Genomic DNA, 26,190 nt, shown 5'->3' on the forward strand with positions numbered 1-26,190 from the left:
TCTAATAAGACTCCCCTTCAGTTCCTATTTTTGTCTCCAAAGCCAAACGAACCCTTAAGGGTTCTCTACTAAGATGAGAGAAAACCCTAGCGCTGCCCCCACCTTATTTCGTCTCTGTTGCGTCATCTTGTCGATAATGGCAAAGATACAGAGGTACTGCACCTCTTTCAGGCTTGGTATAGCCGCTTGGGGTAAAGCATTTAAGCTAGCACCCTCTCTTCACCTGATTCCAACCAAACAAGGTATTAGTCCTCTCTTTCTTTGCTTTTCTGCTATTTCAACGGTCAAGAGATTGATTTTTCTTAATGAGTTTTGTTGTGTCGTGATTTTGAATTCACGATTTGTTGGTTCTTGAATAACCACACGAATTGACCATTTTGGGATCAAATCTAACCCTTATTTTATTTGTTCACTCAGTTCCTGACATTGGATGTTGTATTGAGAGATGCAATTCTGAGAATTCCAAAACTCCGACATCGAATTGAAGCTAGGGTTTCGAGGAATTGGGGTCTATAAATAGAACCCACAAATCACATTGTTTGACACTTTTACACCGAATATCACTTCCATATTCACAAAAATTGAAAATACCTAGGGTTTTAGCATTTGCTTGAGACCTTTACTTTTTTTGGTTAGTTTAAGTTTAAAATTTATTCTTTATTTTCTGGGTGTGTGGCTGAGTGTTGGAGTGGAAGATTCAAGATTCCAATTCCATTCTCGGTCAAGGTTGCACCAAGAAGAGGTAACCTTCTTTCATTTTTTTTCAATTTTTTTTCAATTTTAGCATCTTTATGCATTTCAGTTGGTGCTGTTTGAATATTCTATTAGTTGTGTGTTTAATGTTTTGCTTTAGTTAATTATGTGATTAGTGTATTTGTTAGCTTATAATGCTGTTTGTAGTTGATTATGTAATTAGTGTATATTTGTTAGTTTATTATTCTGCTTTAGTTAATTATGTGATTAGTATAAGTGGTTAGTTTATAGTCCTGCTGTTAATTAGGTGATTAGTGTATTGTTAGTTTGTTATCTTGTTTTGGTTAGTCATGTGATTAGTCTGTATCTGAAGTTAGTTGGTCCTTTCAGTTTCCATAGCATTCATATGTGTTGGCTTGCTATAGTTTATTGGTATTTTTCAGTCTAATAGCTTGTATATGTTCAGCTAGTTTGGTCCTCAAAAGTTAGTATTGCTTGTATTCATGCTTTTGCTTAGTTTCCTAGTACTTACATGAGTATGTCCTAGCCCAGCCTCGTTTCAGTTTAGTAACATCCATGTGATCATGTGAATTTATGAATAATTATTGACTATGTTCATTTATTTTGTCCCAATCTATTAATGTGTGTGTGATTAATGTCCTTTTTCTTGGATTACATTATTTGGTTTGAATAAGCATGTTAAGTTCTCTGTCTTACCAATTAAAATGATAGTTTAGTTTTCATGTGTTAGGACTAAATAATATCATCTTATATGTTCTTGTGTTTTGAATCCAAGAAAGTTTGTTATTATGTCATGATTTGTTTAAACTTAAATGTGCTAGTATGTGCACCTGTTAAGTATATGACATTTACTGCTTTGTTCTTTTGACAAATTAAAATCTTCTATGGTTTATAACACCTCAGTAATGGTCTGGGGGCTTGAGTTATACATGTGTGCCAGTTTCACTATTTTGCACCTATTAAAATGAGTTATGATTCAATCTGATTATGAGTATGTCTATGTATGTGATAATGGCCAGTGTATGCCAACATGTATTTATACGTGGTTCAGTTTGGTCCTACTTTATAAAAATAAAACTACCTTTTTGAGTGTTTGTTTTAAAAGAAGACCCGAGAATGGCATGAACCCTGTGAGCATAGTGTGACTTATTTTGACCTTATCCTTACCCTCTAAAAGACTTTTTATGCACCTTTTTGATTTTGGTTATGACCTTGTTGTATTCTGAAATAGGTTTTGTTACGGTTAGCATTTCCCGGCCGATGTTAGCGCTCAGAAAGCTACTTCGAACTTATTGGTGCTCTTTCGGACATTGTTTTAAAAGAATCGCCACCTAATTTTTAGGAAATTAGGAAAACCAGTGGTGAAGGATTTATTCAGATATAGTGAAAAGGCCTTCGTAATCCAAAGTTCTAGGTAAGGGTTCTGATGATCCCCTAGGGAAGGTGTTCGACACCCTAGTATTAAGGATCCGTACTATACGGTTGACCTTCGAATTCCAATGTATGAGTATTTGCATGAACTATTTATTTAGTGTTTATTCCCGCATTTATAAAATCTATTATTTGCATATCATTATGAAAAGAGTTGAATATATCCCCTTTATATATAGGGTAATTAGGTTCGGATTTATAATATCCGGATACAAATAATTTCCTTTTATATATAAGGATAGTGTATCAAAAATCGTTTTGATTTATAATTTAGTTCATGCTTAGTCTCATACTTGGTTCAGGTTAGTCCGTTTAACAAATTTAGAACGCCTTACTCTAAACCCTTGTATTTATGAATTCTTAGGAACTCATTTTTATGACACGATTTTTCCTTGATATTTATGTGTATAAGACGAACTTTAGCCTTAAAAATCCAAACCTCTCAAAAAGGTGTATTTTTTATTTTGGGGTTGGCTGAAATTTCTTTTCATAGTTGTACTTCTTTTCTAAAAAATTTGATTAAAACTGGGCTCTGATAATATTCATTATTTTCAGGAAAATGTTAACCATACATCTTGATTTCTCATTTGTTGGGCTCGGCCAAAAATATTTATTTATTTGGGTTTAAAACATAATTTGTTTTCAAAAGGACATGCTCTTGGGTTTCAAAAATTTAATCTGATCTCACTTGAAGAAATGTCAAAATTCTTGAAATCTTGCTTTCCTATTTGTCCGTGTTAAACTTGTATTAAAGAAAACAATTTTCCATTTTTAGACTTTGAGAATTTATTTATACTAAGCGGGTTTTGAAAATTCGTTTTGGGGACCTAAAGTCCACTAAACGGCATAAGTACCGTTGTCCTAAGTCGGCTAATTCAAGCCATAAGTTCCAATATATATCTGAGTTTTACAAGTTTTTACAAATACAAAATACTACAACATTACACATAAAAAAAGGCATAAATAAATAAATAAGAAGAAAGGGAAGGCTAGGGGCGTACCAAGCCCCTAGTTGGCCATTTTCGCTCATGGCTGGGCCTTCTATGCATTTAATAATATTAGCTTCCATTGTCGTCTTCATCGGACTAGGTACTTTTAGAAAGAATTTGCCTATTGGGCCAAGGCCCCACAGGTTGGCTGGACTTGGCCCGAATGGCCATGCAGTGGAGGAGGAAAAATAAGAGGGACCCAGTTAGTTTTTAATTTACTGAACTTATCGTGTATTTAAATATATACAATCTATACATACACAATTTATATAAAAAAACAGCAGAGGCATACGTATATATGCCACTGGGATTTAATGGCCCAATATCAAACATAAAAGGAAAGCACCCGAACCCCTTCAGTTCCTACTTATTAAATTGGGCTAAGCCCATTTATTTTCAAACAAAGATCCAGTTGGAGAGTTAAAGGGCTTAATGAGATCCTCTCTTAACTTCACTAAGGTGTATACCCTATGTATATTTAGCATATTCTCACATAGTGTACTAAAGACATATACTTATGGTTTGTATATCAAATTTGTGTCAAGTCTGTACCTTCCTCTTTTGAGGACCTAATGTATATTTTCTATATATCCAGCCTTAACACATGTTGTAGAGCTCAGGTTTCAACTAATTTACTGAACCTCTATCCCTAATTTTATAAATAGTGCTACCTATCTCCTATAAAGGCCAGACCTTAGATTTAAACTAACTAATCCACTATCAGACAGATAAACTACATCAACAGGTTTCAACAGGTTTTTAAGCATTAATGTTTAGCACAACAACACACACAGAGAAATTCCACTAAACACTTTAACTATTTCATGATGAGGATGAGGATACCACATTCACACAAGGAATTAAACTCAAAGAAAGAGCAAAAGAAGTCATGAAGGGGAGCTTACCATATTAAAGACAATAGGATGCAAAACACAAAGCCTATAGTTCAAGCAGGTAGGAACAACATAAGAAGAGTCAGGATGCAGACAATCTTAAGTATCTATAGATGACACAAGAGTAATCTAATTTAAACAGTCAGGATGCATTGTGCATTTGATCACATAGATAGACAAAAACATGTTCTATAACCTAATTTAAGTCAGAAATCCACTTTCTTAGCAGTCGGTTTGAGGAAAGAATGTCACAGAATGTAGGTGTTTGTTTTCAAAGCTAGTTTGCATCAAGTCTATTTAGAAGTAGTGCAATCATATTGTGTATTTAAAGTCACAGAATCATAGATACTATGCAAGTTTGCAAGGATCACAGTTAAGCCCAAAAGTGGATCTGGATGATCAGCTGGAACCAGTGAGTGTAAGTAATTTTCAGAAATAGTTTTTTCAGGTTTTAAGACTCAGGCAGCCATCACACTTAAATAGATGATCAAGATATCAACCAATATTTAAGCGACTGGGTTAAAGGAAATAGACATAAATGTAGGTGGTCAACATAAACAAATAGAAATAGCTAGGCTGAAGGGAGAAAAAAGAACATATATCAAGCCAGCAGCATATAAAGTGCAGGTAAAGGATAGTATAAATTGGTTTTAAGGGAATTAAGTAACTTGGTCACAGGCTCAGGGTTATATTGAACTTAAATATACAAAAAATCTAGGCTAACCACCCAACACTACTTATATTTTAGCACTCAAACATGGATAGTGACTCTGATAGGTAAAACAGATAGAGAACAGGCTAGACAAAGGGGAATAGAGGTGAGTTCATGCAAGTTTTAGGCATGTCAAAGCTATTTTGGAATCAAGCAGCATTGGAGAGTCAACTGGTGGCCATAAATCCAACAAAACTTCATTTCTAGACTAAGTTTTCAATTAAGGAACCAGTAGTCCATTCTTTACAGTTTAGGATTATAAACTAAATGATCAATACCACATTTTCATCCTAAACAACTTAAGCATGATACTAAGGACATGACACAGATAAGTCAACTTTGTAGTGATCAAAGACACATAGAAGTAGGCTTCAATGCAATCATTTAGAAACACAGAAACACAAGGTATTTAGAAATAGCAATCAGACAATCATAAGACCACAAAATATCACTTCAAAACTTTCAACACAAACAATGAGGACCAGTGATCAACCAAGACCCTTTCTACTTATTTCAAATTCATTTTTTTTTACCCTAAGCACACTATGAACCATTAGAGATCCCCTAAACCTTACCATCCTTTTCCTCTACACCAGAACTACCTAGAAAGTCTTTTAGCCAAAGTAGTAAAGAGGAAAATTGGCATTAACAACACTTTAATCCCTTTTTAGACTTCATTGTCTTTCAGAAACATCAAATAGAATCTTAGAATAAACTCTTACCCTTTTCAAAAAAATAGGAACAGTAGTGGGACAATGTCTACGCACAAGGCACACTTAGCTAGTTATTTAGAGTAAAAACAACCAGTGACACAAGCATTTAACACCCTGTATAGCCATACTTTGCCTTTTAGAACTATTTCGAACTCCATTAGTCAACTATCAGTCATTAGAGTGCCACTAATCCATCTCTAACTATTAGAAGGAGCCTTAGACAAGTTCAAAATAGACCTTTAACCTTTTTTAGACTAATTTAAATCATATCCGGAGACAGCACCAAAACAAATACCAAACAAGCCTTGTAAACACAAAAGGATCAAACTTTGATAATTTTAAAGGAAAGCAGTACAAGAGTAACTTCTGAACCATAAGAAAAACGTTCTTTTTTATTTTATAAAAGCCATTTATGTATACACAGGTCCTCATAACATCAACATATCCAACACACACTTAGAACACAATGACTTACGAAACAATTCAAAATTTCCAAAATGACTCAATGTAACAGTCGGTTTAAGCTAAAGAGCTATCTTTCTTTTCCTTTTTTAGATTAGTTTAGCCATCATTCTCCATTTAACACCACTAAACTGATAGAAACCACTACATTAACTTAGCAGAGACAGTACAAACATCAAAATATTCACATTTTAACAACCACAATTAGACAATAACATGGAACAACTTGAGAAAAAAAGCAATGTAGGGTGGAGATTAGAAATTACCTTTCTTAGGGGAAACCTAAAGATCAAAAGGTAGATTGGGATCCAAAGCTTCAACACCAAACAAGACCTTAAACCTTTTCTTCAACTTTCCAGAAAATAACTTGTATTTTTAGTAGTATAGGCTATAGAGTAATGATTCTTTATAGTATTGTATATTATATATTATAGTATATCAATGGTGTATAGTAGGAATATAGTGATATATAGGATAGTATACTTAGTATTTTCTAGGGTATCCAAAAATTCTCCTTACAATGAGCAAAAACTTACTATTTATTGGCAAATTCAATGAGCTAGGGGTAAAAATGGTAGGGAAGATACCTCAGAACAGAATTTCCCTCACATATTCAAAAGATTTCAAAATTAAGGATATAGGATAAGTGATTTTTTGCAAAATTGTACAATTAATACTAATATCCACTCAAATATTGTACACGTCATACAAACAAACAAAAATCCAGCCAATTCGTACTACACCCAAATTCAAAATCCCAAAATTTTCGGAGAATAACTGAATAGTACGCCTAGTCATTATATATGAGAAAAAAAAAATTGACGGTAACACAGTACTAAAAATTGATGGAAACCCCAAAATTGTACCTAAATTCAAATAGGTTTTTACCCTAGGTCCCTGCTTTTGGGGTCTTTGGTGCACAAGATGGCAAACCCACAAGGACCCGAGCAACAATACGAGTCATAATTGAATTTAGGTTAAAATAACGAATTAGGTTAAATTAAACCTGATAAGCAGTAGGGGGAACGATGGGGACAAAACCCCCATGAAATCACACCAAAAATGGCCATGGAAGTGACCGAGTTAGAATCGCGATGAAACCCTAAACCCAAGTCGCCATTGATGGTGAAAGAAGACGATGAATTCTTTAGTTTTCCAAATATGATGAGGTGGAGCTGAAGTTTTCAAAGGATAACTTTGGTCCCTCCGCCTTATATATCCCTCCCCCTCATGTTTTTTCAAAAGTTAAAAACGGCCCCTAATGTTTTAAGTTAAAAAATAAAACTAAGTATTAAAATATGCGTATAACTTTAAAAAATAGTTATTTAGGCTGATTAAAGTTTAAAACTCATAAATTTAAAATATTAGCTTCAAGACAAGCCTAATGTTGATATAGTTTCGGAGAATATTTAAAAATGTGAAAAAAATGAGGTCAAAATGAGCCGTAACTCGTACGTCGTTTAAATTACCATGTTTCCCAAACTAGAGAGAGTGGGATACGTATTTTATCTTTTTTGAATTATTTTTATGAAAGTAATTAACTCGTAATTTACTTGCAATTATCTATACACATTGGTGGGCCTCGTGGAAACCCACCAATGTGTTTTGAGAGGTATAAGATACAAAGGCTATGCTCAGCATTAGTACACATCCAACACTTAAAATTAGATACAAAAATTAAACTAAATAACGTATTACAAAAACGAAATATGAATTACAACGTTCTTGGCCAAGCCCAATAATAAATGATGTTAATCAGAATGTATGGAAGCCCAAATAGAGATATAATTAGCAATAATAATCTACTAAAATAGCCCAACAAAGTGCCAGGCCAAACTAATGGTCCATCTACCTTTTTTCTTCAAAATTCTAAGTGTAGGAACCTCATATACACAATATACCCCCTGAAAACTGTGGTATACCCCAGATATACCACTAGTATACCCTAATTTTTACTATGTTTTAACTAAGTATAAACTTCACTATAAAAAGTATACCTCCCTATATCCAAGGATCAAGAGGGCAAAACCACCAAGAAGGGGCATACCTATCTTGTACATTAGTAATCTCACATGTAGCATGCTTTTATATCTCAAATTTTTACTCTCAAACCCCTCAAGAACACAGACAAACATACACACATATTCAGAACTTAACAAAAGAATGGCACAGTCAGATGAAAGAACATTGGGTTTTCAAATAGTAAGACAGTACAATGCAGAGAGTATAACATACATAGAAGCAACTACAACAAAACAACATAATGAAGGTGTAAGAACTTGAAAACTGATGCGATACATGATAAGTTAAATAGAGAAAAACACCAAATACACAGCAAGTAATCTGCATGAAACAAATGCCTAGCTCTTCATTCACTAAGGCAGTTCTTGGAATGGGTACAAATGGTTCTAAATTCCAAGGTGACACTGCATTACGTTCATTTTATCAAGGTTTTCACAACAAACAGTTTCCAACAACAGTGTCTAGTGTCAAAGTCACATTTAGCAGGTTTAAGGAGTCAAATTGGTCAAGTTTTAGGATGCCAATTTCAAGTTAACATCACGACAAATATGGCGTATCATAGGTCAAGTTGAAATGCAATGTGCATGTGATCACGTAGATAGACAAACAACATGTTCTATAGCCTAATTTAAGTCACAAATCCAATTTCTTAGTAGTCGGTTTCAGGAAAGAATGTCACAAAATGTAGGTGTTTGTTTTCAAAGCTAGTTTCCATCAAGTCTAGTTAGAAGTAGTGCAATCATATGGTGTATTTAAAGTCACAGAATCATATATACTATGCAAGTTTCCAAGGATCACACTTAAGCCCAAAAGTGGATCTGGATGATCAGCTAGAACCAGTGAGTGTAAGTAATTTTTAGAAATAGTTTTTTCAGGTTTTAAGACTCAGGCAGCCATCACACTTAAATAGTTGATCAAGATTTAAACCAATATTTAAGCGACTGGGATAAAGGAAATAGACATAAATGTAGGTGGTCAACTTAAACAAATAGAAATAGCTAGGCTGAAGGGAGAAAAAAGAACACATATCAAGCTAGCAGCATATTAGGTGCAGGTAAAGGATAATATAAATTGGTTTTAAGGGAATTAAGTAACATGGTTACACGCTCAGGGTTATATTGAACTTAAATATACAAGAAATCTAGGCTAAGGACCAAACACTACATATATTTTAGCACTCAAACATGGATAGTGACTCTGATAGGTAAAACAAATAGAGGACAAGGCTAGACAAAGGGGAATAGAGGTGAGTTCATGCAAGTTTTAGGCATGTTAAAGCTATTTTGGAATCAAGCAGCATTGGAGAGTCAACTGGTGGCCATAGATCCAGTAAAACTTCATTTCTAGACTATGTTTTCAATTAAGGAACTAGTAGTCCATTCTTTACAGTTTCAGATTATAAACTAAATGATCAATACCACATTTTCGTCCTAAACAACTTAGGCATGATACTAAGGACATGACACAGATAAGTCAACTTTGTAGTAATCAAAGACACATAGAAGTAGGCTTCAATGCAATCATTTAGAAACAAAAAAACACAAGGTTTTTAGAAATAGCAATCAGACAATCATAAGACCACAAAATACCACTTCAAAACTTTCAACCCAAACAATGAGGAACAGTGATCAACTAAGGCCCCTTCTACTTATTTCAAACTCATTTTGTTTTTTACCCTAAGCACACTATGAACCATTAGAGAGCCCCTAAACCTTACCATGCTTTACTTCTGCACTAGAACTACCTAGAAAGTCTTTTAGCCAAAGTAGTAAGGAGGAAAATTGGCATTAACAACACTTTATTCCAATTTTAGACTTCATTATCTTTCAGAAACATCAAATACAATCTCAGAATCAACTCTTACCCTTTTCAAAAAATTAGGAACAGCAGTGGGACAATGTCTAAGCACAAGACATACTTAGCTAGTTATTTAGAGTAAAAAAAACCAGTGACACAAGCATTTAACACCCTGTATAGCCATACTTTTCCTTTTAGAACTATTTAGAACTCCATTAGTCAACTATCAGTCATTAGAGTGCCACTAATCCATTTCTAACTATTAGAAGGAGCCTTAGAAAAGTTAAAAATAGACTTTCAACCATTTTTAGAGTAGTTTAAATCATATCTGGAGACAGCACCAAAAAAAAAAAAAAACAGGCCTTGTAAACACAAAAGGATCAAACTTTGATAATTTTAAAGGAAAGCAGTACAAAAGTAACTTCTGAACCATAAGCAAAACATTCTTTTTATTTTTGAAAAGCCATTTCTATATACACAGGTCCTCATAACATCAACAAATGCAACACACGCTTAAGACACAATGACATACAAAACAATTCAAAATTTCCCAAATGACTCAATGTAACAGTAGGTTTAAGCTAAAGAGCTCACTTTCTTTTCTTTTTTTAGATTAGTTTAGCTATCACTCTCCATTTAACACCACTAAACTTATAGAAAACACTACATTAACATAGCAGAGACAGTACAAACATCAAAATATTCACATTTTAATAGCAACAATTAGACAACAACATAGAACAACTTGAAAACAAAGCAATGTTGGAAGGAGATTAGAAATTACCTTTCTTAGGGGAAACCTAAAGATCAAAAGGGAGATTGGGATCCAAAGCTTCAACACCAAGAAAGACCTTAAACCTTTTCTTCAACTTTCTATAAAATAACTTGTATTTTTAGTAGTATAGGCTATAGTGTAATGTATATTAGTATTCTTTATAGTATTGTATATGGTATATTGTATATTATAGTATATCCATGGTGTATAGTAGGAATATAGTGATATATAGGCTAGTATACTTAGTATTTTCTAGGGTATCCAAGAATTCTCCTTGCAATGAACAAAAAACTTACTATTTATAGGCAAATTTAGCTAGCTAGGGGTAAAAATGGTAGGGAAGATACCTTAAAACAGAATTTCCCCCTCATATTCAAAAGATTTCAAGATTTAGGACATAGGATAAGGGTATTTTTGCAAAATTGTACAGTTAGTACTATTACCCACTCAAATATTGTACACATCATACAAACAAATAAAAATCCAGCCAATTCGTACTACACCCTAATCCAAAACCCTGGGGAATAACCGAATAGTACGCCTAGTCATTATATAGGACAAACAAAAAATAAATTGACGGTAACACAGTACTGAAATGGATGGAAACCCCAAAATTGTACCCAAATTCAAACGGCTTTTTACCCTAGGTCCTTGCTTTTGGGGTCTTTTGTGCACAAGATGGCAAACCCACAAGGACCCGAGCAACAACCTGAGTTATAATTGGATTTAGGTTAAAAGTATTCATGACTTATTCCAAACTACCACTCAAAATGTCACTATCCTCACATTCATGACCCTTTTTCTATATCCTTCTACAATCCAAGTGTTTCAACCTCTCATTACTTTAAACAACATGGAATGATCATAAAACTTACCTTAGATAGTGTAAGAATAAGCCTTGAGCGGAGATACCCCTCTTGCACCAAAACCATAGCTTCACTTCTACTTAGATTCCTTGTCTTGGATGAACTCTAGTGAGTTTCTTACACTTAACTCTCTTAGTTTGATGAAGTTGATCTTGAATCTCCCTTGAGTTCTTATGGAAGAAGTGTGTGGAACCCTCTAGAAGCCTTGAGAGAGATGAAGAAGTGTGGGAAAATGAAATTAGTGAAGTGGGATCACATTTATATAATTGAACTTAACTCAGCCCGTCGAGACTTCCACGGACACTTATACGGTCCATATAACATTGCACGACCCGTATAAGTGGTCGTGGTTCACCACAGGCAAACATTATCTTTGTTGGGTGTTATACCGACCCTTATACGGACCGTATAAGTCGGTCGTATAACCCCATCTCCCTAAATGATCTTTGTCATTCGTTTGACCTCCAATCCTTATGGAACCTTCTTGACACTTGTTTAACACCTCGTTAACAATTTAAGGGACATTATAACTCTTCTCTAAAACATCATTAATTCGATACTCGTAAATCTTGCCCGACACACAACCTATACCTTGCTTTCCTTAACAACTTCCGTCTCCTACCTCACATGTTTTTGAAATCTCATTTAGAATCATCAAATGTTATTTCTTACTTATCAAAACATAGTATACGTCGTGCCCTTCATTAGTCTATTCACTGTACATTAACGGGAAATTTTTGGGGTGTCACATTCTTCCCCCCTTTTGGAACATTCGTCCTCGAATGTTAAGCACTCGAGAATTCTACGAAAATTTCGCCAGAGTTTTCCCTGTAATATGGAACTACCATCCTATCACAACAACCTACAATAACATTGCCTCACAGGGCCACATCACAATAGCAATATAAGTTGGCCACACACGACCCATATGCATAAAAAAGAAAACATACGTACCTGAAAATCTCGATGTTTCATCGTAGATCTCTTTTGGGGGCTGAAATAAGTGTGGGTATTTGTATTTCATACTCTCTTCTGCTTCCCAAGTCATTTCTTCTTGGTTATTATTTCGCCATAAGACTTTAACTGAGGCTACTTCCTTATTTCGAAGTCTCCGTACCTGTCTGTCTAATATGGCAATGGACACTTCTTCATAGACTAGATTTTCTAGTCACTTTAACATCATCTACTAGAACAATCCTCGTAGGATCTCCAACACACTTGCGGAGCATTGAGACATGGAAAACTGGATAGACTAATTCAAGTTCTAGAGGCAAGTCCAATTTGTAAGCTACTTGACCCACCTTGTGGATAATCTTATAGGGTCCAATGTATCGAGGACTTAACTTTCCTTTCTTACCAAATATCATCACTCCTTTCATTGGTGACACCTTTAAGAATACCCAATCATCAACTTGAAATTCTAAGTCTCGCCGACGATTGTCCGCATAAGATTTTTGGCGACTTTGGGCTATCAATAATCGATCTCGGATCACCTTGACTTTTTCTACTGCTTGTTGAATTAACTCAGGGCCTATTAGCTGTACTTCTCCTATTTCAAACCATCCAATTGGGGATATACACTTCCTTCCATATAGAGCTTCATACGGAGCCATTTGGATACTGGAATGGTAGTTATTGTTGTATGCAAACTCGATTAGAGGTAAGTGGTCATCCTAACTACCACCAAACTCTAGAATACATGCTCTTAGCATATCCTCCAAGGTATGAATAATACGTTCAGCTTACCCATCAGTCTGCGGATGAAATGCCATGCTAAGCTTTACTTGACTACCTAGACCTTCTTGGAAAGATTTCCAGAACGTGGTTGTAAATTGCGCTCCTCTATCTGTGATAATGGATATCGGAATACCATGGAGTCGCACTATCACCTTGAGATACAACCTTGCATAATCTTCTGCTGAGTATGTAGTTCCAACAGGAAGAAAATGAGCTGCTTTCGTCAATCTATCCACAATCACCAATATAGAATCATACTTGCTTCTGGAACGAGGTAATCCCACAATAAAATCCATATTGATCACTTCCCATTTCCAAGTAGGGATTTCCATTGCCTGCAATAGCCCTCCTGGCTTTTGATGTTCAATTTTCACTTGCTGGCAATTTGGACATTGGGCTACAAATTCTGCTATGTCTTTCTTCATTCCATCCCACCAATATATTAACTTGAGATCATGGTACATCTTTGTCGTTCCTAGATGAATAGAATACCGAGAATAATGTGCTTCTTTTAGAATTCGGCGACGTAATTCTGCAACATTTGGAACACATAGCCTGCCTCGGTATCTAAGAATTCCATCTATAAAAGTTTCAAATGGAGACTTCTCTTTTTCATGAAGTGTGTCTCTATAATGACTCGACTGAGGATCTTCATATTGATGCTCTTTCACTTCCATATTCAAGGACGAAACTGTGATATTATTAATACCAATTCCTGCACTACCTGAATCAACTAGACGTACTCGAAGATTAGCTAGTTGGTGGAGCTCATGAATTAATTCTTTCTTCTCCGGAGGAACTTCACATAGGCTGCCCATTGATCTGCGGCTAAGCGCATCACCTACTACATTTTCCTTTCCGGGGTGGTACAAAATACTCACATCATAATCATTCAATTATTCTAACCACCGCCTCTACCGCAGATTTAACTCCTTCTGTTTGAAAATGTATTGAAGATACACCATACAAGTATTGTCTCCACATCTTTATGCATGAATAATTGCAGCCAATTCGAGATCATGAGTTGGGTAGTTCTTTTCATGTTTCCGCAGCTGTCTCGAAGCATAAGTGATGACTTTACCGTGCTGTATTAACACACATCCTAACCCAACACCGGAAGAATCACAATATAAAACATAACCATCTGGCCCTTCTGGGAGTGTCAAGACAAGGACTGAGGTTAATCTGTCCTTCAACTCTTGGAAGCTGCATTCACAAGCATCACTCCACTGGAATTTAGCTGAATTTTGGGTTAGCTTCGTCAATGGGGCTGAAATAAAGGAAAATCCTTCTACGAACCTTCTATAGTAACCTGCCAATCCCAGAAAACTACGAACTTCTGTAGGCGTCGTAGGCCTTGGCCAAGTCTTCACAGCTTCAATTTTCTGAGTATCAACTCGAATGCCATCATTTGAAATAACATGACCCAAAAATGTCACCGAATTCAGCCAAAACTCGCACTTTGAAAATTTTGCATACAATTCTCGGGTTCGAAGAATTTCTAGAACAATACGTAAACGATCTGCATGTTCTGATTCTGTGCCTGAGTATACCAGAATATCGTTAATGAATACTATTACGAATAAATCCAAGAGAGGCCTGAATACGTTATTCATCAAATTCATGAACACTGTCGGAGCATTAGTTAACCCAAATGACATCACCCGGAATTTATAATGGCCATATCTCGTTCTGAAAGCTTTCTTAGGAATATCGTCTTCTTTTAATTTCACTTGGTGATAACCTGAACTCAAGTCTATTTTGGTAAACCACTTGGCACCTTGTAATTGATCAAATAAATCATCAATCCTTGGGAGAGGATATTTGTTCTTTATATTCACCTTATTTAACTGCCTATAATCGATACACATCCATAAGGAACCATCTTTCATTCTCACGAATAGGACTGGTGCTCCCCACGGTGATGAACTGGGTCTAATAAACCCCTTCTCAAGCAAATCCTTCAACTGTGCCTTTAACTCTTTATATATTGCCGGAGCCATTCGGTAAGGAGGAATAGAAATAGGCTTGGTGTCCGGCAACACATCAATATACAAATCAATTGTTACACCCCGGAAAATTCCCGGTTGATGCACAGTGAATAGACTAACGAAAGGCACGAAGTATACGATATTGCAATAAGTGAGAAATGACATTTGATGACCCTAATTGAGATTTACAAAGAAATTCGGAATAAGAGGAGAAAGTTTGCCAAGAGAGGGCAAGGCATACGATGTGTATCGGAAAGGATTAACGAGTAATAAGTTAGTGATGATTTAATAGTGTCTTGGAGAAGAATTATAGCATCCCTTAGATTGTTAATGAGGTGTTAAACAAGTATCAAGAAGGTTCCACAAGGATTGGAGATCAAACGAAGTGATGAGAACAAGATCAGAGAAAAGACAGGTTACACAGCCGATTATACGGTCCGTATAATGTTATACGGTCTGTATAGTGGTTTGCAGAATCGTCACAGTGAAGGTCCCTCACTGATGGGATTATCGATAAGCTAATGTTAATACGAACTTTCTTGAAGGTAGAAACGCGAGCATCGAAGGAGAACGATCAAATGATAGAATAGCTAAACGAAAGTGGTATGTAAGGCTAATCCTTTCCTTCCAAGGCATGACTCCTATGGCATGAATCTTCCTATTTTTCCATAATCTTCCTGAATAATGGAAAATAAAGAGCTACATACGCACATCATAAAGAAAAGAGATACGATACGAGCATGATAATGATAATGATGAGTTTCTGTATAAAGAATCCTCGAGTAATATACGATGTCCATGAGTTTATGATCCTCAGAACGGTTCCATTGATGCTTTTCGTTGTGTACACTCACCTTAAAATGTTAGTCCCCTCAAGGTGAGACATAATGATTATGATCACTCCATAATGTAATCGAGGGTTCACGACCTTATGTCACCCCGACATCGCCATAGTTACCTTCAAGTTCTACTGTATGTTTTGATGATAAATGTATAACGATGCTCAGTTATGATAAGATTGTGATGTGCCTATGAGATGTACAGTAATGTTAAGTCTATTATGTGCTCACGATGCTACAATTCCACCGTGCCTAAATCGCCGCACATGTCACTGCAAAGGCGGGCTGCTTGTGATTCCACCGTGCCTAAATAGCCGGACTTGTCACCACAAAGGCGGGCTGCTTATGATTCCACCGCGCCTAGAAGGCCGGACACAATCACCACTAGTGGGCGACATATGTTGGTTACCTGGACGCGGGTTAACGATGGTGATATATATATGATACGATGATGTAGGCGCTATGATAATACATGTACTACGATTATATATGATATATGTATGAAATGTATCCATCCTTAAAAGTTTCGCAGGTTGTATCTTCATCTTATGTCTTATGATTTCTCTATTACGTTCATTTCATTCATGCCTTACATACGTAGTACAATGTTCGTACTGACGTCCGTTTTCTTTGGACGATGTGTTAATGCCCACAGGTAGGCAGGGAGGTGATCCAGACTCGTAGGAGCTACCATCAGACTTTGATAGCACCTCATTATTTCGGAGGTGCCATTGATTTATCCTTTTCTGTATCTATATATAATTAAATATACGTTTTGGGCATGACGGGGTCTTGTCCCATCTATATGTCTAGTACTCTAGTAGAGGCTCGTAGATACGTATGTGTGGGTAGTATGGTCTCACGATTTCTCCTCGTATGTATATGTATTATTTTGATAGCCAGAGGGCTAATGTATATAAGGTAAATATGTTTCAAGTGAAAAATTGTTTTCCTATGATTTGAGTATAAGATTAATGATTGAACGCTTGATGTGTATGATTGGTAATGGTACGAGTGGTGCTCGGTGGTTAGCCCCAGGTACTTGTCGTGGCCCTTAGTCAGGTCGTGACAAAAGTGGTATCAGAGCAGTTCAGTCCTAGGAAGTGTCTACGAGCCGTGTCTAGTAGAGTCTTGTTTATGGTATGTTGCGCACCACACTAATAAACAGGAGGCTACAGGGCATTTAGGAAAAATGACCATCTTTCTTCTTAAGAGATCGTGCGATAGAGCTGTGTTATAAGATTATATCCTCCCTAATAGTGTGCAGTGATTTCAGAAATGCCGCCAAAGGGAAAGTTACAGTCACCCAGAAGGGCAAGATTACGATGAAAAGGCGGGTAGAGAGAGAGCCACCAATGAATGTAGAAGAGGGTGAATCACATAATGAGGCCCTATCTAATACTTCGTCCACTCCGCCCAATTTAGAAGAACAAGAGGGAGCTCAGCTCCAGCTCCTATGCCTCTAGTTCCTCCACCGGCTACTTCGGGTCAACAGGTGACCGAGGCTATTCATATATTGACGTAGTTAGTTGCCGCCCAGGCACAGCGGCAGGGTTCGGGTTCAAGTGACAGGTCCATTAGTACTAGAGCCCATGATTTCATGATTGTGAATCCTCCGGAGTTCTTCGAGTCAAAGCCGGATGAAGACCCGCAAAGTTTTATATATGAAATGTTGAGAACATTGAAGATTATTCATGCCTCCGAAATTGAATCTGTGGAGTTGGCATCGTATAGACTCCGGGATGTGGCGTTCCTATGGTACAATAATTGGATGTCATCAAGAAAAGAGAACGCGCCTCCTCCCGTTTGGCAAGAATTTGTAGATGCCTTCATCCGCCACTATTTGCAACCCGAGGTCCTCCGAGCTAGAGCAGATAGATTTTTAAATTTGAAACAAGGAAATATGAGTGCTCGGGAGTATAGCCTTCAGTTCAATTCATTGGCTAGATATGCCCCAACTATGGTGGCCGACATGGGAGATAGGGTGCACAGGTTGGTGAGTGGCTTAGGGCCACATTTATTTAAGGATTGTTTGACGACTTCGTTGCAAAACGGAATGGATATTTCACGCATTCAAGCCCATTCCCAGAATTTAGAAGGACAACAACATCCACAAAGGGGTGATAGTGATATTGATAGAGGGCAAAGTGAGAGGGCCAGATCTATGGGGGCACGTAGTGATTATAGAGGGGGATCGAGGCAGACATATCCTAGATACTCAGGCCAGTTGGCGACTAGTGCACATCCACGATTTGCAGGTAGGAGATTTGCCCGCTACATTCGTTCAGGACAGGGTCAGAGTTCGAGGGCCTCAGGTTCCAGTTTGGGGGAGATTAAAGCCAGAGGAGACCATCAGTACCGTGATGTAGTCAGTGTGGTAAATTACATTCGGGGCCATATCGCCAGGGCACAGATGCTTGCTATGTTTATAGACAGACTGGGCACTAGATGCGTGATTGTCCGTCGAGGTATGGTAAAGGTGGGTTCAGCCCACAGGATCAGCATCTGGTTCCTCTTCAGTGCGCCCGGTAGGGTAGACGCCCCAAATCCCAGCAGGTCGAGGTAGAGGTAGAGGGGGAGCATCTACTTCAAGTGCCACTCAGCCCCGTATGCATGCTTTAGCCGGACGACAGGATTTTGAGTCCTACCCGGAGGTGGTTACAGGTACATTATCCGTATTTTCCCATGATGTGTATGCATTGATAGATTCGGGTTCTACCCTATCTTATATTACTCCGTATGTTACTGGTCATATTGGGGTGAAACCCGATCCAATTAAACCTTTTGAGGTATCTACTCCAGTTTGTGATCCCGTGATAGCTAGACAAGTGTACAAAAATTGTGTAATTGTGATATGCGACCGCCAGACTAAAGCTGATTTAGTTGAGCTGGAAATGATAGATTTCGATGTGATTATGGGTATGGCTTGGTTGGCCTCATGTTATGCTAATGTTGATTGTCGAATGAAAGTAGTTCGATTTCAATTTTCGGGAGAGCCCGTGCTTGAATGGACGGGTAATACAGCATCTCCAAGAGGTAGGTTTATTTCCTACCTTAAGGCAAGAAAGATGATAACAAAAGGCTATATTTATCACTTAGTCCGAGTTCATGACACCGAAGCAAAGTCGCCAACATTCCCATCAGTTCCGGTAGTGAATGAATTTCCGGATATATTTCAAGATGAACTTCCAGGCCTTCCTTCGGAAAGAGAGATTGATTTCTCTATTGATGTGTTGCCGGATACCAAGCCTATTTCTATTCCTCCTTACCGAATGGCTCCGGCGGAATTGAAAGAGTTAAAGGTACAGTTGAAATATTTGCTTGAGAAGGGGTTTATTAGACCCAGTTCATCACCGTGGGGAGCACATGTCCTATTTGTTAGAAAGAAAGATTGCTCCTTACAAATGTGCATCGATTATAGGCAGTTGAATAAGGTGACAATAAAGAACAAATATCCTCTTCCGAGAATTGATGATTTATTTGATCAACTACAGGGTGCCAAGTGGTTTTCCAAAATAGTCTTGAGATCAGGTTATCACCAAATGAGAGTTAAAAAAGAAAATATTCCCAAAACAACTTTTAGAATGAGATACGACCATTATGAATTCCGGGTGATGTCATTTGGGTTAACTAATGCTCCGGCAGTGTTCATGAATTTGATGAATAATGTATTTAGGCCTCTCGTGGATTTATTCATAATAGTATTGATTGACGATATTCTGGTATACTCTCACACAGAATCAGATCATGCAGACCATTTACGTATTGTTCTAGGAATTCTTCGAACTCGAGAATTGTATGCAAAATTTTCAAAGTGTGAGTTTTGGCTGAATTCTGTGACATTTTTGGGTCATGTTATTTCAGGTGATGGCATTAGAGTTGATACTCAAAAAATTGAAGCTGTGAAGACTTGGCCAAGGCCTACGACGCCTACAGAAGTCTGTAGTTTTCTAGGATTGGCAGGTTATTATAGAAGGTTTGTGGAGGGATTTTCCTCTATTTCAGCCCCATTGACGAAGCTAACCCAGAAGCCAGCTAAATTTCAGTGGAATGAGGGGTGTGAGCGTAGCTTTCAGGAATTGAAAGATAGGTTGACTTCAGCTCCAGTCTTAACACTCCCAGAAGGGCCAGATGGTTATGTTGTATATTGTGATGGTTCCGGTATTGGGTTAGGATGTGTGTTAATACAGCACGGTAAAGTCATTACTTATGCTTTGAGACAGCTGCGGAAACATGAAAAGACCTACCCAACTCATGATCTCAAATTGGCTGCAGTTATTCATGCATTAAATATGTGGAGACACAACTTGTATGGTGTACATGTCGATATTTATACAGATCACAAGAGTCTTCGATACATTTTCAAATAGAAGGAGTTAAATCTGCGGTAGAGGCGGTGGTTAGAATTATTGAAAGATTATGATATGAGTATTTTATACCACCCCGGAAAGGCAAATGTAGTAGCTAATGCGCTTAGCCGCCGATCAATGGGCAGCCTATGTGAAGTAATTCATGAGCTCCACCAACTAGATAATCTTGGAGTACGTTTAATTGATTCAGGTAGTGCAGGAATTGGTATTAATATTCCCACAGTTTTGATTCAATATGAAGATCCTCAGTTGAGCCATTATAGAGACACATTTCATGAAAAAGAGAAGTCTCCATTTGAAACTTCTATGGATGGAATTCTTAGATACCGAGGTAGGCTATGTGTTCTGAATGTTGCAGAATTACGTCATCGAATCCTCGAAGAAGCTCATTATTCTCGGTATTCTTTTCACCCAAGTGCAACGAGATCTCAAGTTAATATATTGGTGGGATGGAATGAAGAAAGACATAGCAAAATTTGTAGCTCAATGTCCAAATTGCCAGCAAGTGAATATCGAGCATCAAAAGCCAGGAGGATTTTTGCAGGCAATAGAAATTCCTACTTGAAAATGGGAAGTGATCAATATGGATTTTATTGTGGGATTACCTCGTTCCCGAAGCAAGTATGATTCTATATGGGTGATTGTGGATAGATTGACAAAAGCAGCTCATTTTCTTCCTGTTAGAATCACATACTCAGCAGAAGATTATGCAAGGTTGTATCTCAAGGAGATTGTGCGACTCCATGGTATTCGATATCCATTATCACAGATAGAGGAGCGCAATTTACAGCCAAGTTCTAGAAATCTTTCCAAGAAGGTCTAGGTACTCATGTAAAGCTTAGCACAACATTTCATCTGCAGACTGATGGGCAAGCCGAACGTACCATTCAGACCTTGGAGGATATGCTAAGAGCATGTGTTCTAGATTTTGGTGGTAGTTGGGATGACCACTACCTCTAATCGAGTTGGCATACAACAATAGCTACCATTCCAGTATTCAAATGGCTCTTTATGAAGCTCCACATGGAAGGAAGTGTAGATCCCTAATTGGATGGTTTGAAATAGGAGAAGTACAGCTAATAGGCCCTGAGTTAATTCAACAAGCAGTAGAAAAAGTCAAGGTGATCCGAGATCGATTATTGACAGCCCAAAATCGCCAAAAATCTTATGCGGACAACCGCCGGCGAGACTTAGAATTTTAAGTTGATGATTGGGTATTCTTAAAGGTGTCACCAATGAAAGGAGTGATGAGATTTGTTAAGAAAGGAAAGTTAAGTCCTTGATACATTGGACCCTATAAGATTATCTGCAAGGTGGGTCAAGTAGCTTATGAATTGGACTTGCCTCTAAAACTTGAATCGGTCCATCCAGTTTTTCATGTCTCAATGCTCCGCAAGTGTGTTAGAGATCCTATGAGGATTGTTCCAGTAGATGATGTTCAAGTGACAGAAAAGCTAGTCTATGAAGAAGTGCCCATTGCCATATTAGACAGGCAGGTACAGAGACTTCGAAATAAGGAAGTAGCCTCCGTTAAAGTATTATGGCGAAATAACAACCTAGAATAAATGACTTGGGAAGCAGAAGAGTGTATGAAATCCAAATACCTGCATTTATTTTAGCCCCCAGAAGAGATCCACGATGAAACATCGAGATTATGAGGTATGTATGTTTTCTTTTTATGCATATGGGTCGTGTGTGGTCAAGTTATATTGCTATTGTGTTGTGGCCCTATGAGGCAATGTTATTGTGGGCTGTTGTGACAGGATGGTAGTGCCATATTATAGGGGAAAATGTGGCAAAAGTTTCATAGAAATCCCGAGTGCTTAACATTTGAGGATGAATGTTCAAAAAGGGGGGGGGGGGGGGGGGGAGGAATGTTACACCCCGGAAAATTCCCCGTTGATGCACAGTGAATAGACTAACGAAAGGCACGAAGTATACGATATTGCAATAAGTGAGAAATGACACTTGATGACCCTAATTGAGATCTGCAAAGACATTTAGAGTATGATGAGAAAGTTTGCCAAGAGAGGGCAAGGCATACGATGTGTATCGGAAAGGATTGACGAGTAATAAGTTAGTGATGATTTAATAGTATCTTGGAGAAGAATTATAACATCCCTTAGGTCATTAATGAGGTGTTAACAAGTATCAAAAAGGTTCCACAAGGATTGGAGATCAAACGAAGTGACGAGAACAAGATCAGAGAAAAGATGGGTTACACGACCGATTATACGGTCTGTATAATGTTATACGGTCCGTATAATGGTCCGCAGAATCGTCATAGTGAAGGTCCCTCACTGATGGGATTATACGGTCACTTATACGGACCGTATAATTGTTACATCCGACATTTTCGCTTGTTCGAAAAATTCAAGGTAAATTGACTTGTAATGAATTAGGCCACAATTGGACACTACTTGGTATGAATGTGTAAGTTATGAATATAATGGTGTGGAATTACGAAAGGTGGCCAAGGGCAAAAATTGGAATTTTGGAAACTTGACCCATAAAATTACAAAATTAGCCAAGTGGGCTCAAAAAAAAAAAGGGAGAAAATTAGGCCCAAGTGGGAAGGCCCAACCGGCCATGTACATTGATCCAAAGCCCATGGAATTAATTAATTCCCATGTGCTAATATATAGCATCCCTATCCTTAAGAATATTCAAGAAAGAAATCAAAGAGAAGCAAAAAAAAGGGGAAAGAAGCCATTTCGGGTTTTGGAGAAAGAAAGAAAGAAAATAAAGAAAAATTTTTTGGAGCCAATCCTTTGGTCTAAAGAGTTCAACTCTTGAGAGATTATTGCTAAGCACAAGATTCTCTACAAGTTGATGTAAGCATCTTGACAAGGAAACAACTTCAACCCCAAGTGAAGAACTTGAAGAAAGGTAAGGATTTCATGATTTTGTTGTGTTAAAAATGATGTATGTATGTTGTAGTGTGTGTGAATGAATGAAAAATATGGAAATTTGGTGTGTTGGAATTTTTGGAGGTGTGGCCGAATGCATATAGGGTTATTGCATGATTTTAATGGTTTGAATTCTTGTGTAAGTTAGTTGTAGTGTGGTGGAAATTTTATTAGAAATGAAAGTGGAATGAACTAGTGAAATTTGGAAAATATAGCATGTGGCCGTGTGGTGTGTGTTGGTGTTGGAAGGTGAATTGAATCTTGTTAGCATGTTAATTATGTTGTTATGGAAGATTGGTTATTAAGTTGTTAAAGGAAATTATTGAACTTTGTTATGACTTGTGTATAAGTGAAAATGAAAGTGTTAAGAGGCAAATTATGCTTATGACAATGAACTTGGAATATAAAAATGTGTTGATGAGTTTGCATGTTGAAAGTTAGGAAGGGATTGGAAAAGTAGTGACTTGATGGAAAGTTGAATGTTTGTGAATTTTATGAATATCTTGTGAATATTATGTGAACATGTTATGGATGCCTCCGATGTATGTCGTAATGATTTTGATGGATAATGGCTATGAAAATAATAAGTTTTGGTTGGAAATGTAAGTTTGAAACGAAAGATAATTCGTCGTGTCGAAAGGTGGCTAATAATGCCATAGGGTATGATTTAGTGTTTATTGATGTTTGTTGTTGTTTGGATGTCTCCTCTGGGTTGTTGTGTTGCTAAATTGAGCCGAGCTAAGTCTCGGGGATGTCGTATATACAGAGGAAATGCTGCCGAAATTTCGGTAGGCAATTATGTGTAAAGTTAGAATATTGAAAGAATGGAACTAACCAAATGATAAACTTGACCATTTCCAGATTTTGGGCGAAATTTGGATTGACGCCAAGAGAGCATAAGGCGCCATCGAGGTATGTGAAGCACTTCTCTACGTTCCTAGGCATGTTCTGGATGTGGTAGGCTCGGCCGCGAGCCTTAGGTCCGACTCCGTTCCCCGGAATTCGAGACGGAAAACCGCTCCAATTCCTTCAATTCAATTTAACCTATTTTCTTACAAATTGCCCTTAAAGTGAGATTTTGTACAAAACTTCCCCAAACGAAGTCGGAACACTTCCGAATGAGTATGGGTGACCTCATAAGGTCAATTATCAATAATTTACGTATGTAGTCTCGGGTGGGTCCGAGGTGGGCCCACAAGGCCCGATACTCCCGGTACGATTTTAAAATACATCTGTTTTGGTCCGATGTTCTCCAAAAACTTCTGAACTATTGTTTTATGTATATTATGGCTATTTTTGTGTAATTTATACAATATGATTTCTGAACAGTTGAGAATCCCATTCTGATAATAATCTGTCGTGCCTTCCCAACTAGGATATAGGCGCGTACTATGCATACTATCTGGATATTCTGATTTTGGCTCGCCGTTTGGCACCCTTCAATTTGATCGAGTCTGTATGTTGAGTCTGTAGGTAGGTGGTTTCTCATTTATCGATTCGTGTCTGTCTCAATGCATTCTTTCACTGCGACCCGGGCCAGGTTCTGTTATCGTGCATAATTCTCTGCATTGTTCACCGCGTCCCTCGGCGTACGGGTCGGGATCTGTATGTCTGTATGATCTGTGTATGGGGATGGCGGCCAGGATGGCATATGATCTGATTTGATTCTGTCTGTCCACCGCGTCCCGTACTAAGAGGGCCGGGTTCTGTTACCGCGCCCCCAGACAGGGCCGGGATCTGTATGAATATATGCGTGTGCCATCTGTATTTATAAAGCACACGCCTTTGTATGATTTTGTATGACTCTGTGCTACTCTGCATGCATAATTCTGTCCGTCATACTACTGTCTGTCCGTCTGTGTTACAACTATTTCTGTATGTCCGTATGGCTTCTGCTTCTGTATGTCCGTATGGATTCAGATTCTGCTCGTCTGTCCGTATTATGATTCCGTCTGTCTGTCCGAACTATAATTCTGTTCATTTGTGTGTAACACGATTCTGTATGTCTGTCTGGATCATAACTCTGTCCGTTAGTTTGACTTAGGATTTTGCCCGTTATATTTCTGTGACTCTAGTTCGGACTATATTTATATCTGTTACGTTTCTGCTTTACATACTCGGTACATTTTCCGTACTGACCCCCGTTCTTCGGGGGCTGCGCTACATGCCCGCAGGTACAGACGCGCCAGGTGACACGCCGCCAGCGTAGGTTCTGACTCTGCCATTCTAAGAGCTCCTTTGACTCGGAGCATATCTTTTGGTATATATTTTCTGTCTTCTGTGTACTCCGTATGTATGTATATTCTGGGTACGGCGGGGCCCTGTCCCGTCATATGATTCTGTATGTCTGTAGAGGCTTGTAGATAGATGTGTGGGTTACGGGTTTCGTTTGTATGTTAGCCTTATCGGCTTACTTGTAAATGTCTGTATGTTCAGGTATATATGTATATATACGTATGGTTGCGCGCGTGCCGTATTTGCATCGGCCTATTTCCGTACTTCTGTTTTGAAACGAAAAAAAAAAATCTGTATGATTCGAATTCGATCAGATAGGTACGTATGGGTATCCAGTTAGGGTACGAGTCGCGGCCCACGGGGTTTGGGTCGTGACAAAAGTGGTATCAGAGCGGTTAGTCCTCGGAATGTCTACAGGCCGTGTCTAGTAGAGTCTTGTTTATCGATGTGTTGTGCACCACATCTATAAACGGGAAGCTACAGGGCATTTAGGATGTTACCCTTCTTTGGATCTTTAGATCGTGCGATAGAACTGTATTAGTAGGATGAACCTCTCCTAACGATCTGCTATGTTTCAGTGATGCCTCCGAAGAAGGCAACAGCTGCCCAGAAGGGCAAGGCCAGGATTGAGGCAGGAGAGACCAGCCAGGCCCCGAGGGTTACCAGGGCCAGTGTGCACCCTGCACTTGAGGATGTGCCCCCGTCGTCTGGATCTGTTACACCCCCCTTGCCGGA

General features: G+C 37.9%; 1 long non-coding RNA gene across 2 annotated transcripts; it reads left to right on the forward strand.

The window, feature by feature from the left end:
• Positions 1-25,696, forward strand: LOC132602254 (uncharacterized). Of its 2 annotated transcripts, none has more exons than XR_009567692.1 (3): positions 1-242; positions 418-742; positions 25,395-25,696. It is a non-coding gene; the product is annotated as an uncharacterized LOC132602254 (long non-coding RNA). The 2 variants fall into 2 exon arrangements; XR_009567691.1 differs by lacking the exon at positions 25,395-25,696 and adding an exon at positions 1,946-2,286.
• Positions 25,697-26,190: the final 494 nt, after the last annotated feature.

The sequence above is a fragment of the Lycium barbarum genome, chromosome 7 (genome assembly GCF_019175385.1).
Source record: "Lycium barbarum isolate Lr01 chromosome 7, ASM1917538v2, whole genome shotgun sequence".
Taxonomy (NCBI): domain Eukaryota; kingdom Viridiplantae; phylum Streptophyta; class Magnoliopsida; order Solanales; family Solanaceae; genus Lycium; species Lycium barbarum.